General features: G+C 25.4%; 2 long non-coding RNA genes across 2 annotated transcripts; one reads left to right on the top strand and one right to left on the bottom strand.

The window, feature by feature from the left end:
* Positions 1-493: 493 nt before the first annotated feature.
* Positions 494-4,794, bottom strand: LOC122633795. Its single transcript, XR_006328193.1, has 8 exons — positions 4,709-4,794; positions 3,944-4,627; positions 2,646-3,067; positions 2,257-2,483; positions 2,074-2,153; positions 1,910-1,986; positions 1,704-1,803; positions 494-1,430 (listed from the first exon to the last, which is right to left on the bottom strand). It is a non-coding gene; the product is annotated as an uncharacterized LOC122633795 (long non-coding RNA).
* Positions 4,795-6,348: 1,554 nt separating this feature from the next.
* Positions 6,349-8,151, top strand: LOC122633747. Its single transcript, XR_006328176.1, has 3 exons — positions 6,349-6,482; positions 6,566-6,620; positions 8,032-8,151. It is a non-coding gene; the product is annotated as an uncharacterized LOC122633747 (long non-coding RNA).
* The last annotated feature ends 3,492 nt before the right edge of the window (positions 8,152-11,643 follow it).

The following is an 11,643-nucleotide window of genomic DNA, read 5'->3' as shown; positions in this document are numbered from 1 at the left end:
GGTTCAAAGTTATGATACAAATTCGAAACGATTCGAAGTGTCTCAGTGTGAGTTCATCGTCGATAGAATAACGAAAGTAACCAAAGACTCGATATTTATTAAGGCTTTTAAGATTTTGCAAGTTCTGAATCAAGTTCGAAGTTATACAAATTTTTTAGCAATATAAACGAAAAAGATTTAAAGCAATTCGAGGTATTTCAGATCCCATACCTATCCACATATATTGTTATCGAGTATTGCAGAACGATAAATATCTTGTACAGCGAGATCAAAGTGCCGTAGAACATATCTACATCAGTTAATTATACAAAACCCTGAATCGAAACTAATAATAAAGTTCATCGAAAGAATAATCAAATAATTTCTGAGAGCAAATGTATGTAAGTAAAATTCATCAGCCTAGTCCCTTCTCTTTTATAAATTACTATGTAATTACTAATAAAAATGATACTATTCGATTTCTTAAAACCAAAACTATAAAAAAAAGAAGTTGAATTGTAACGTTTAAGAAGTTAGTTTTATCTTGAATAGTTTTGTAAATTCAGATTTATATTTTCCAATCATAATATACACTTATTAAAAATTTTATGGAAAAAAACGAGTCTCTACACAGAATAGGAAAAGATATGAAAATATGTAATCGATAAACTCGTTTTTATAAACTTCATACTTATCGCATTTGATTCCAATAAGAAAGTCGAATTCTATACCATAATGCAAGTATAGTAACATGTCCACATTTTATTTAGAAAAACTTAGCAAAGATAACAGCAAATGCTTTTATGTTTTAACTCTTAATCAAGAGATCATGTTATACTACTACTCATACAAACTTAAAATTTTGCCATTGTAAATATGTTAAAAGATTTCCATGTATTCAGCTTTAAGGAGTAATTTTAAATTTAAAATATACTTAAAGAGTGTTATATATTACAATTGACCAACCAATTTGATTGAATTAGAGAGCTATGTTCGCTAAGCCATTGCTAACATGTATCATCGATGTTTGATATGTTCAGGAGTGATCTATTCCATTTAAGAATGTCTCCAATAAAATGGTATACATTTGACAAATTTTCTCTTTATTATTAGGCATTTAAATGAAATTATATTCTATTTTCTGTGTTTGTTATTTTTGTTATGTGTTATAATTCTCTATGATTTGTAGATTTATTTAAACTATAATAAATATTCCTCTCATTTCTCTATGCATCAACCTATAAATCTTTATTCAAAGACGTGCGTACGTTTTTCTTCTGAAAAGAAATAATCCTCCTTCCTGATTGTTATATAACTAAACTCACTCGAGTATTTCTCCATCATTTGTACGTTTATATTTTATATGTTATATGAGTGATATACATAAGAAATTCTTCATTTATAAACTAAATGTAATTACTGTTGGAGAATACTGCTGGAGAGCAAAATCCCTTAAAGAAAGTCAAATGAATAAATAGAGATAATAAGCAATTAGATTTTTGAATCAAATTTGCATTTTCATTTGGCCTTTGATTTAGACTTTTATAGTATAATCTTAAATGATAATAATAAAAAATGTTGCAATTGCAAAAATATTCGGTGATAGTATTATTTACTTAATATTAACGACGTTAATAACAATCGTGATACCGATAACAACGATCGTGGTAACAACGATAATATAACAATGAGGATAATAGTCTGATGAAAAAAAAAGTACATACCAATTGGATTCAGTAGATACCATTAGCTTAGAAGCTGCCAAAGGAACCAGAAGATATAGAATACGTTCTTATGTAGGTTACTCTGAGAACCGGATTGCTGCTATTGTTGAAAGTTATCAAGACCCCATGACAAACAGATGAGATCTGTATTTGTATCCGCTCCTGTTGCATCTGATTATTCTGTGTATTTGTTATTGAATACATACCAACAGATTGATGTAATATAGTAATTGATGATAATGAGCATCTTCTTTCTTTTGTTATTGCTGTCAACATATTATAACTATGGAGAAGATCGAGATTAATATCAGAATAGAGAAATGAATAGATGACAAAGAATTCTTTATTTACTTCAGTCAAAACTTCTTACCTTTATAGAGAGAACAAATTTTTAAATTGGAGTTAACATTACTATCTTCAAGCATTGGTCCATCAATAGCTTAAAAAGATCTAAAAAAATCTTTGTAATTAGTGGAATAGGCAATAAATATATATATATAAGAATAATTGGAATTATCGAATTTAACTCATATCTAATGATTCTTTGACTTACCCTCAAAAACATAATCTTGAACTGTAATCCTCCAGTTTATTCATGTTCACACATCAAAAAAAAAAACTAAAATGTACTAAAAGTTTATCTGGGCTCAAAAAGCAAGGTGTCTCTAAGTCAATATCTTCAATTCAATTCCATACTTTCAATTTCCAAAAAAACAATTCACTGACATCACTCTTTCAAGTTTACCCATATCATTAATTTTGAGATGATTATTAATAAGACTATAAAGGATGTAAAGTACCAAAGAAATTTTGTAAACATAACACTATAGTTACTACATTTAAAGGTTTTCAGATTGTAACATTTAATATCATAATCGTTGTGTTTGTTAGAACAAACATAACTACATTTCTGTTGTGTTAATATAATAATAAAAACCCTACCTTGCAATTTCCATATCCTTCCATGAAAGCTATGCTAGTTACTACAGAAAATTTTGTTTCTATTCTTATACACATAATCATCTCTTTAAAATTTTCTTCATCTCTTTAGAGATTTTGTCATCTCTTTAGAACACTTTTAGGATCAAAGACACCGATATCCTAGTTACAATATAGCCATAAACTCTTTAAATTCATTACTATTATAAAATGAAATGGTCATCATATTTACAGGAATCTAGGAGCAAATGCCTGTGATACTTCTTGTCACCTTGATGTATAAGATGTAATTTCTGCTGGTTCTTATAGAAATTCGCTTTGGTTATTTTTACATAATGGATCCTAATGTCAATGAATCATCATTACCACTGTCTAATTCAATTATGTATCAGAATATATTTCTCAATGTCTGTCTCGAAAGATATCTAATTCAAAATAATTTAAGTTTCATTATTTTATTATTTGATATAAAAATATAAATTTTTACCAAAATATTATAAAATATTAAAAAATATTATAAACATCAAGGTAACACAAAAAGTATTCAGATAAATCATATAAAATATTTTTCTGATCATAAATATCTGGGTATTTGGATAGCCAACAAATGGATAAGATTCAGATAATTTGTTTATCTTGAAATAATCCCATATTCTTAAATATTTATATAATTGAAGTGCCTTAGTAATCAGTAGTTGCTTTAATACATATCAGAATTCATTAATAAGGGAAACAAAGTATTAAAAAAAGAAAATATTACATAAGATTCATACATCATCACAGACAATTAGACATCAGTGTTGATATATTAGAATATCACTATTCACTTTTCAAACATTAAAATATAGAATTTGGAACAATAAAATAGGATCTAGTAAAACCACAACAAAAAAATTTGCTAAGAAGAAGAGAGATAACTCATTTATAGTCGCAGATATATAAATATAGAAAATTAAAAATTTATTTTAAAAATATTTTTATTCTTGCTATTTAGATTAAAATTTTAATTAATTAATTTTCAAATCAATGGTGCATATATATAATTGATTAAATATATATCAAAAAATTTTTTTGTAAGATTAGTAAAATCTAATAAATTAACTTCTAAATCAAGTAAAAATTTTTTCTTTAATATAATGTTTCATAAATTAATTATTCATAAACTTTAAATTAATAATAAGTTTTAAAATAATATATCTATAAGCTCTTGTGTCAATATTTTTTAAATATTCATTATATAAATTTTCAAAAATTATATATCTTAATTAATTATATTTCTTTTTCTTAGATATTCCTTTTACCTTTTCAAATTTCCTTTGTTTCCAGCTATCATTCTTCAAATTGGCAGTGCAGCTTCTTCTATGATTCTTCATTATAAATGCTATATTTTCTAGACTTCTAGCTACAATCCTTTTTCATTTTCTTTAACTAAGGAAATTAGCAAAGACAAATTTTTCTTTCTCTTCAGAAAATTAAATTCTAAATTCTCTTTCATAAAAATTTTGCGTACAGATTTCTTTCTACAATTTTTTATAAGCACATGTATGAATACTTTAAGAAGGATAAGAGAATAAAGAGTTGTTAAAAGATTCAAGGAATACGACTGTATCATGTCACTTTCTTCGAATCTCTGTTCATATTAGTCTGAATCTTGTGCTTCTACCTCTCTTAGTCCGATATCAAGAACTGTTTTCTGTACATATGATATAGTTAAACTAAAGAAGTAAAACAGTTATTTCAATCTTTAACTTTCTAATCAAGGACAAGGAAACAAAGTGAATCAAAAAAAAGGAAAAAGTAGATCTTAAGAAAACATCAATACTCAAAATAATAATCTTGTCGTACAAAAGTCTGATTTAAAAGAAAGTATCCTATCTTTATATTATCCAGTTGCTCAGTTATCCGAACAATATTTGAATTTTGAGAATTTTTCAAACCTTGGATTATTTCACATAAATTCACATAAGTTAGCGATAAATCCTAACCTGCAATAATTAATAACAATTAATACTTTTCTATAAGCCAGGATAATGATGAGAACAAAGCATGTTTTTTTTTCTATTTACCTGCTCGTCAATTAGAACACTATTCTTAATGAATATTTTGTATTTTTTAATATATATTTGACGAAAAAAGAAAAAATAGAAAAAAATTACGCTGAGAAAAACAACACATAGGAAAAAAACTGTTATTGCGCCTTTACACGGCAATGCCTTTTGAATGAGAACACGTACTTCTCTCTCTCTCTCTCTCTCTCTCTCTCTCTCTCTCTCTCTCTCTCTCTCTCTCTCTCTCTCTCTCTCTCTCTCTCTCTCTCTCTAGTGCAATATATATGTATAAAAAAGAGATGTAATACAATAAAAGTATGGCAAATTTCGTATTTTATAATTCTTTACTCTGTTAGTAAATTCATTTCTATTAGTCAATAAATCTACGTTCATTCGCCGATTTTCTTTTCGAATCCAATTGGACCAATCATGTTACTATACATGTTTCTTGTTTAGCGAAGACTTTATCAACTAGTTGTTAGAATACGTAATATATATATACATATATATAAATATTATATTGTGTGTGTGTGCGTGTGCGTGCGCGGGTGCGCGCGCGTGTGTCTAAAAAATATATATATACATATATATAATTTTACTTTATGAATAATCTTTATTTTTAATTAATAATGCTTGAAACTATTAAATTAATTAAATTTTCCCTTTATATTTCTCATTTTAATTATAATCTCTGTATTAGAAAATATATGTAAATATACACATATTTACATATATAAAAAATATATACATGTTTATACATGCTTAAATATATACATATTTTTATATATAAAGTCGATTATTGTAGAATAAAATAAAATAAAGTATATTTTATATATTCATTTAAGAGCGAGATCTGTCTATATTTGAAAATATAATTTAACAAATATATATAGGATACAACACTTAACATGACAATTGAAATGAAGTATGTTACATAAAAATTTAATTTATATCAAAATCGCATGGTTTTCAGTAAGATAACTTGTATTGATAAACACTACCAAGTAAAATTAAATTTATTCAATGATACATTGAATAATTAAGTAATTAATGTTATAAGAAGTTCATTTTTAAAAAATTAAAACAATATTTCATTAATTATTTAGCTTAAAGACAGTAAAGATAATTAGTTTTTAAATGAAGTTATATGATCCAAAACATAGTAAATCTCTAGAAATTTTTGATTTAATAACATGAACCAAGAATCCTCGTATTTTTCTAAAAATCCAAAAACAAGGATATTTAACCAATGATATTATTTATATTTTAAAAGATATTAGGTTTTTCTGTATTCACATTTATGTTTAAATATTAATATATTATAGGAATAAGAAAAAATTATTATATCGCTATAAGTAGTTTCAAACTTTATTTAAAAGTTTACAAATTCACTTTTCAATTTCATTTTTCAATAATGTCAGTTTTACCGACAAGACAACCAACATTTTGAAATAGAATGATAATATATAAGCATATTATAGTAATACTAACTTATTTTTATCTTGTATCATATTAGTTAAGAACAAATCTGTTATAGTTTTTTTTTTCATAATTTTCATAACTCTATTGTAACTTTTTAATAAAGCTACAAATGTGTAATCTAGGTTTTAATGACATCCTTTTTTATATTTCCTCTTATAAAAAATATATGAAGTATTAAATGTATTAATTCAATAATTAAATATTCTTAGATTCAATCAAACTATAGATTTCCCATATGTATAATGTTTCTGATAATTAATTTGTATCGATATTTGATCTTTTATAGTCAAATGAGAAATGAAACATTATAGTGGGTTATTTTTCTTTAGCGTGTTGTTGTTAAATCTAATGCTTGCAAAAAATATTGTTATTAGATATATGTATTAGTTTCAGATCATTTAAGATACAGGACCAGAAGAGGGACAGTCTATCCTATTAATAGAGATAGGTAAAAAAACTTATTACATTTTTAAATGATTTCAATGACAATATCCTTAATAATATCCTGACAAATTTGAGCATTATTTTAGAATATCTATTACATTCGATTGGATATTAAAGTTGGTGCATCCAAAAATTATATTTTGATGGGATAATTTTGTTAAAAATCTGGTTAGGATTAAAGAACACTTCGAATTAATTGTTATCATGACAATGGCTGAAGCCAGTAAATGGCCTCAATCACATTCATCTCCACTAGCAAAAATAAACATTTTTGTTTTTAGCTTTCTTTATGGCTCTCATTGCTGCTTTGCTATAAACATCTGTATTGAAATATATTGATTCAATTTTATCATGCTCCTTATCTTGCCATTATTCTCGCTGTTCACAGTTTTACTATATTTATAATCATATCTTTAGATTAAATAATAATTAAAAAAATATATATATATTTATATTGAAATATATATAATTATATTGAGATTAATCAATTACTTATTAATTAAACATTAATAATTTACCCTTAAAATAATTATATAAGAAATTTAAACAATATATAAATTTCTTATTTAAATATCATTTAGATTAGTATTTGTTAGAAATTGTATTCAAAACTAATCAATGCGCTCTCATATTTTCTGACGTAAATGCTCCTTTTTCTGTTTATTTTTTCCTCTTCTTTTACCTGCATGTAATGTAATCAAGTGTACTGTTTTTTAATATTAAAGACAACATTAAGAAACAGTACACTTATTGTAATAAGTACTTATAATATATCATATTGTGCTTTACTAATATCATTTATCGAATCTTTTAATAAATTTTAAAAGAAAGGTTTAGGAATCAAGATTAGCGTATCAAAAGTTGATTACATGATATACTTTAGTTAAAACTAAATACTAACCTCTAAACATAAATTTAATTATATACATTTTACATATTAAGAAATTAAAAAATCGGATCATAAATCATGGAAATTATAAATGAAAAGTTTTATTAATTTGTAATGATTTACAGAATTATACTAATAGAATTATAATTAAGAATGAAAAAAAAAAATAGCTTTGATATTAATTAAATAATCAAGATTGAGAGGTACTTGCATTGATCTTATTATTTATATTAAAAAATGAATCTAATATGAGATTAAGAAAAGCAAAATATCCAATGATGTATAGAAACAATTAATAGATGAATCAAAAAGTTTATAAAAAGAAGTAATTCTATACAAAAGTAGTTCAGTACAAATAATATTATCTAATGGAATATGATGCTAACATATTAAATTAAATATAGTATTCATTATATGTGGATTAGTTCAATTGCCACATTGATTATTGCCTGTATTCTTTATTGGCAACTAGGATCAATTCCACTGATAAGTTCGATCATATTTTTGCTTTTTATCCCTTTTCAAGATGAGTATGGTTTAGAGCAGAGATGATTTTAATGTTTCTGACATTAATTTCACCGAGTTTGTGATGGAAAAATAGGAACTGAAAAAGAAAGAATAATCAACGTATGAAGGAAAAATCAAAGATTCCAGAGATTGGGAGAAATAATAACGACAGTAAGAAGCATAAACAAAAACGTTCACTTCTTCGAGATTTTTCTATGGCGATCAGTTGTAGCCTTAAATAATTAAAAGGAATAAATGAATAGATTTAATGTGTAATATTAATGTTAATTAAGTTTTCTTATTAGCTATTTATTTATCATCTTGTTATTTTCAAAAGTTGATTGACTGATATTCAAACATATAAGTGCAATATTTTAAACCAAGAAAATTGGACTCTTTGCGATCATGATCCCATTCTTCTTCTTTTTGATGGACATTGTAGTTAATGATGTTGAACTAGTGATCATACAAATGATTATGGTCATGAACATGATATAGAGAGGTAAAACAAACGATTAAGATAGAAAATCTGATTTCGAGCCCAGTCAGAAGAATTCTCAAGTACAATCATTTATAGAAAATATCAATGTTGAATAGCAATCCAAAATGCAAACCACTGAAAGATTAGTCAAAGTACTGTCTTGTCGAATATAAAAGCATGACATTGTGAACTGATGGAGAACTATACCTTTTAATGAATATAACATTCATGATCACTCTAACAAAGAAAATTGGTATTGTTAATCATATTGGTTTGCAAAAATGAACTTTGATTGTTTTCTGATTATCTATCAGAGGAAAAGAAATTTATAAGGAAAAAACTGGTAAAATATCAGCAGAATAATTCACATGATTTTTTTTTAAAGAAATCATTATTATTCCTCAAGAATCATTTTTCTTTATCAGAAGTTTCTGACTTAATTTAAATATATTTGAAGAATACTCCAATTATATACTTTGCCAAGCCTTACAAGAATTTAGAAATTTGATCATCTTTATATTCTATCTATATTTTAATTATATGATACAACAAATTGATGCTATAATGGCAACAACACTCATGAAAATTGTAGAAATAGTAACAAAATTTTTGATTCCTTCCTAAAATATTTCTATATTTTATCTAATGTTTATATCTTTTTTGTTTTCAAAGTTATTTTATGATCAATTACCATCACAATTTTACATTTGAAAAAAATCAATATATTATTTATAAAAATATATATAATATACTACTTTTATTATTTTTAGAGTTATGAAAATACTTGATATAATATACTCAGTTCATTTTTGATTAGAGTATTCTAAATATTAATCTTCATACCTGAAAATAAATATTACTCCATACTTTTATGATATTATTATAAAATAATAATAAATAACTGAATTTCCTTAGATTTCGTAAAGTTGAACATTTTAATTATTATCATATACAGAGTATCCCATACAATTATAATAGGCTGTATCTCCTAAACACTTGAAAATAGAAAAAAATATTATAAGTTAAAATTAAGTAGTACTAAACAGTGCATAATATGTATATATTTTGTATAATACAATATTAACATATTTATACACTAAACTTATACATCAAAAGGTTATTGTAGTTGAAAGTTTTCTGAATTATTTTGGTCTATTGACAAATGCTTTAGAATATGTTAATCACTAATATTAACGTAAGATTAAGATTTCCATTAGTAAATATGAGTAATAGTTTAGTGAGTCCATATTTCAAAATTATGATATTCACAAACAATGAAACAGTTATATGTTTATTTTGTTTAGTAAACAGAATCAAAATGGTGCTGAGACTGCAAAGCTATATTCTAATCAATAACGATCTTTACATTCAAGTTTTTACATTTGGAACTGTTTTTACAAATTGGAATTTAATTTTTTCTAATACAGCAACTTTCACAAATCAAAACTCGTTGACCTGTTACATAGACTGTGGAATTATAAGGAATTTGCTGACAAGCAAATTACAATAACAGTTGATCAGGTCGCATCTGAAATAGTTCAATAAGAAAGTATATTGAGCATTTGGTATGCTTTCTTATTTCCCAATTGATTGTTCCATGAAGATGTAAAAAAGTATCTTATTGTTGCGATGATTAAATTTAATTAGAATATAATAAAATTGTTTTCTATTACTAAATACATGACGGGTTAATTTCCTCCATTTTTAATAATATTTAAATAAGGAGACCTTGCTAGCCATCGTAAAACCTCGATATTATTATTTTTTAAATAAATTCTTACAATCTTAGTGCTATGCATGCTTACGTTATCATGCTAAAATATAAATTTTTTTCCACTTATCTGTTCCGCATGTGTTGTAATTTTTTCATTTATAAATTGTACATAATCTATACTCCTCATTTTCCCATTTATAAATCTTATAGATGTTTTTCCTTTAAATCCAATCCCACCCCAAACCATAACTTCACTGCCTTTCATCTGTCATTTCATTTTGAATTGTGGTTCTTTTCTCATATGAAAATAATAGGACCAGCCATCAAGTCTGGGGTAAACCTTTTCTCATCTGAGAATATAATTCTTTTCCATCTTTTTTCCATCTGAGACATTCCCATGCGAATTCCAGTCAATCGTCAATATGTTTCTTTGTGAGCATTGGATTTCTTCTTAATGTTCTTCTTTGAATCTTTTCAGATTTTTGTAAAATTCGTTGAACGTTTCGAAACATCTACTTCTACATCTACTACAACGCCGAATTTGATGCAATTTTTAAAATCGACCGAATTCCATGATCACTTATTGCATGTGAACAATCTTTCGCTCTCTTTTTAATATAATTCTCAGGATGTTTTGATAAATTTTTAATAACATTTCAGTTTCTAACTACGAATTTTGAAATTTTAGAATAACATTCTTTCTTAAATAATAATGTCCTTTCTTAAATTCAAGATTTTTATGTCTGTTTCATTCAATTTTTTGGCACGTTCCATTTTTTGTGATTAAACACACTATTTCTTACAAAATATAACAATAAATGATTTAATATACATATCATCGATAAAGCACAGGAACTATTGAAACTGCTATTCCAAACGACTCTTTCAATTGGTCTCAAGATATTGAATAAGACATGAACCATGTTTTATTTTTTTGTTTTTAAGACAAGCACATATAATTCTTGGAAGCCAACGTTAACAGTAGCCAATATCTTGCATGTTACAAAGCAAGGGATACATTTTATAAATGTATATATGGAATATTTGTAAATACTACTGGACTTGAAAATTATGGGAGGTTCTCTTCGTATTATCGTATTATCGCGCGTATCAACGAAGACTTAAAATAAATATATTTCTATATCACACTTCTTGAATAATTTCTTATTATATCGGTTATACTAATAATTTTGTTTATATTCTATTTCAGAATTTCATTGCAATCGCGCGCATAGCAATGAAGTAATCGAGTGTTTGTATCGCTAAAGTAAAACCATCGCGAAATACATGCAATATTTATTCGTGTTTCATGAATTAAATAACAAGTGAACTTGCATCGACTGCGTGCAATGCAGTCATTAGAATCAGTTTTTGTTCGTGAAGTGTTTTGCTTTTTTAACAATCGCACAGACTGTATTTATAAGAGACAGTAGAGT

Source organism: Vespula pensylvanica, chromosome 13 (genome assembly GCF_014466175.1).
Source record: "Vespula pensylvanica isolate Volc-1 chromosome 13, ASM1446617v1, whole genome shotgun sequence".
Taxonomy (NCBI): Eukaryota; Metazoa; Arthropoda; class Insecta; order Hymenoptera; family Vespidae; genus Vespula; species Vespula pensylvanica.
The sequence above is the reverse complement of the archived record's forward strand: the minus strand, read 5'-3'. Positions and strand labels throughout refer to the sequence as shown.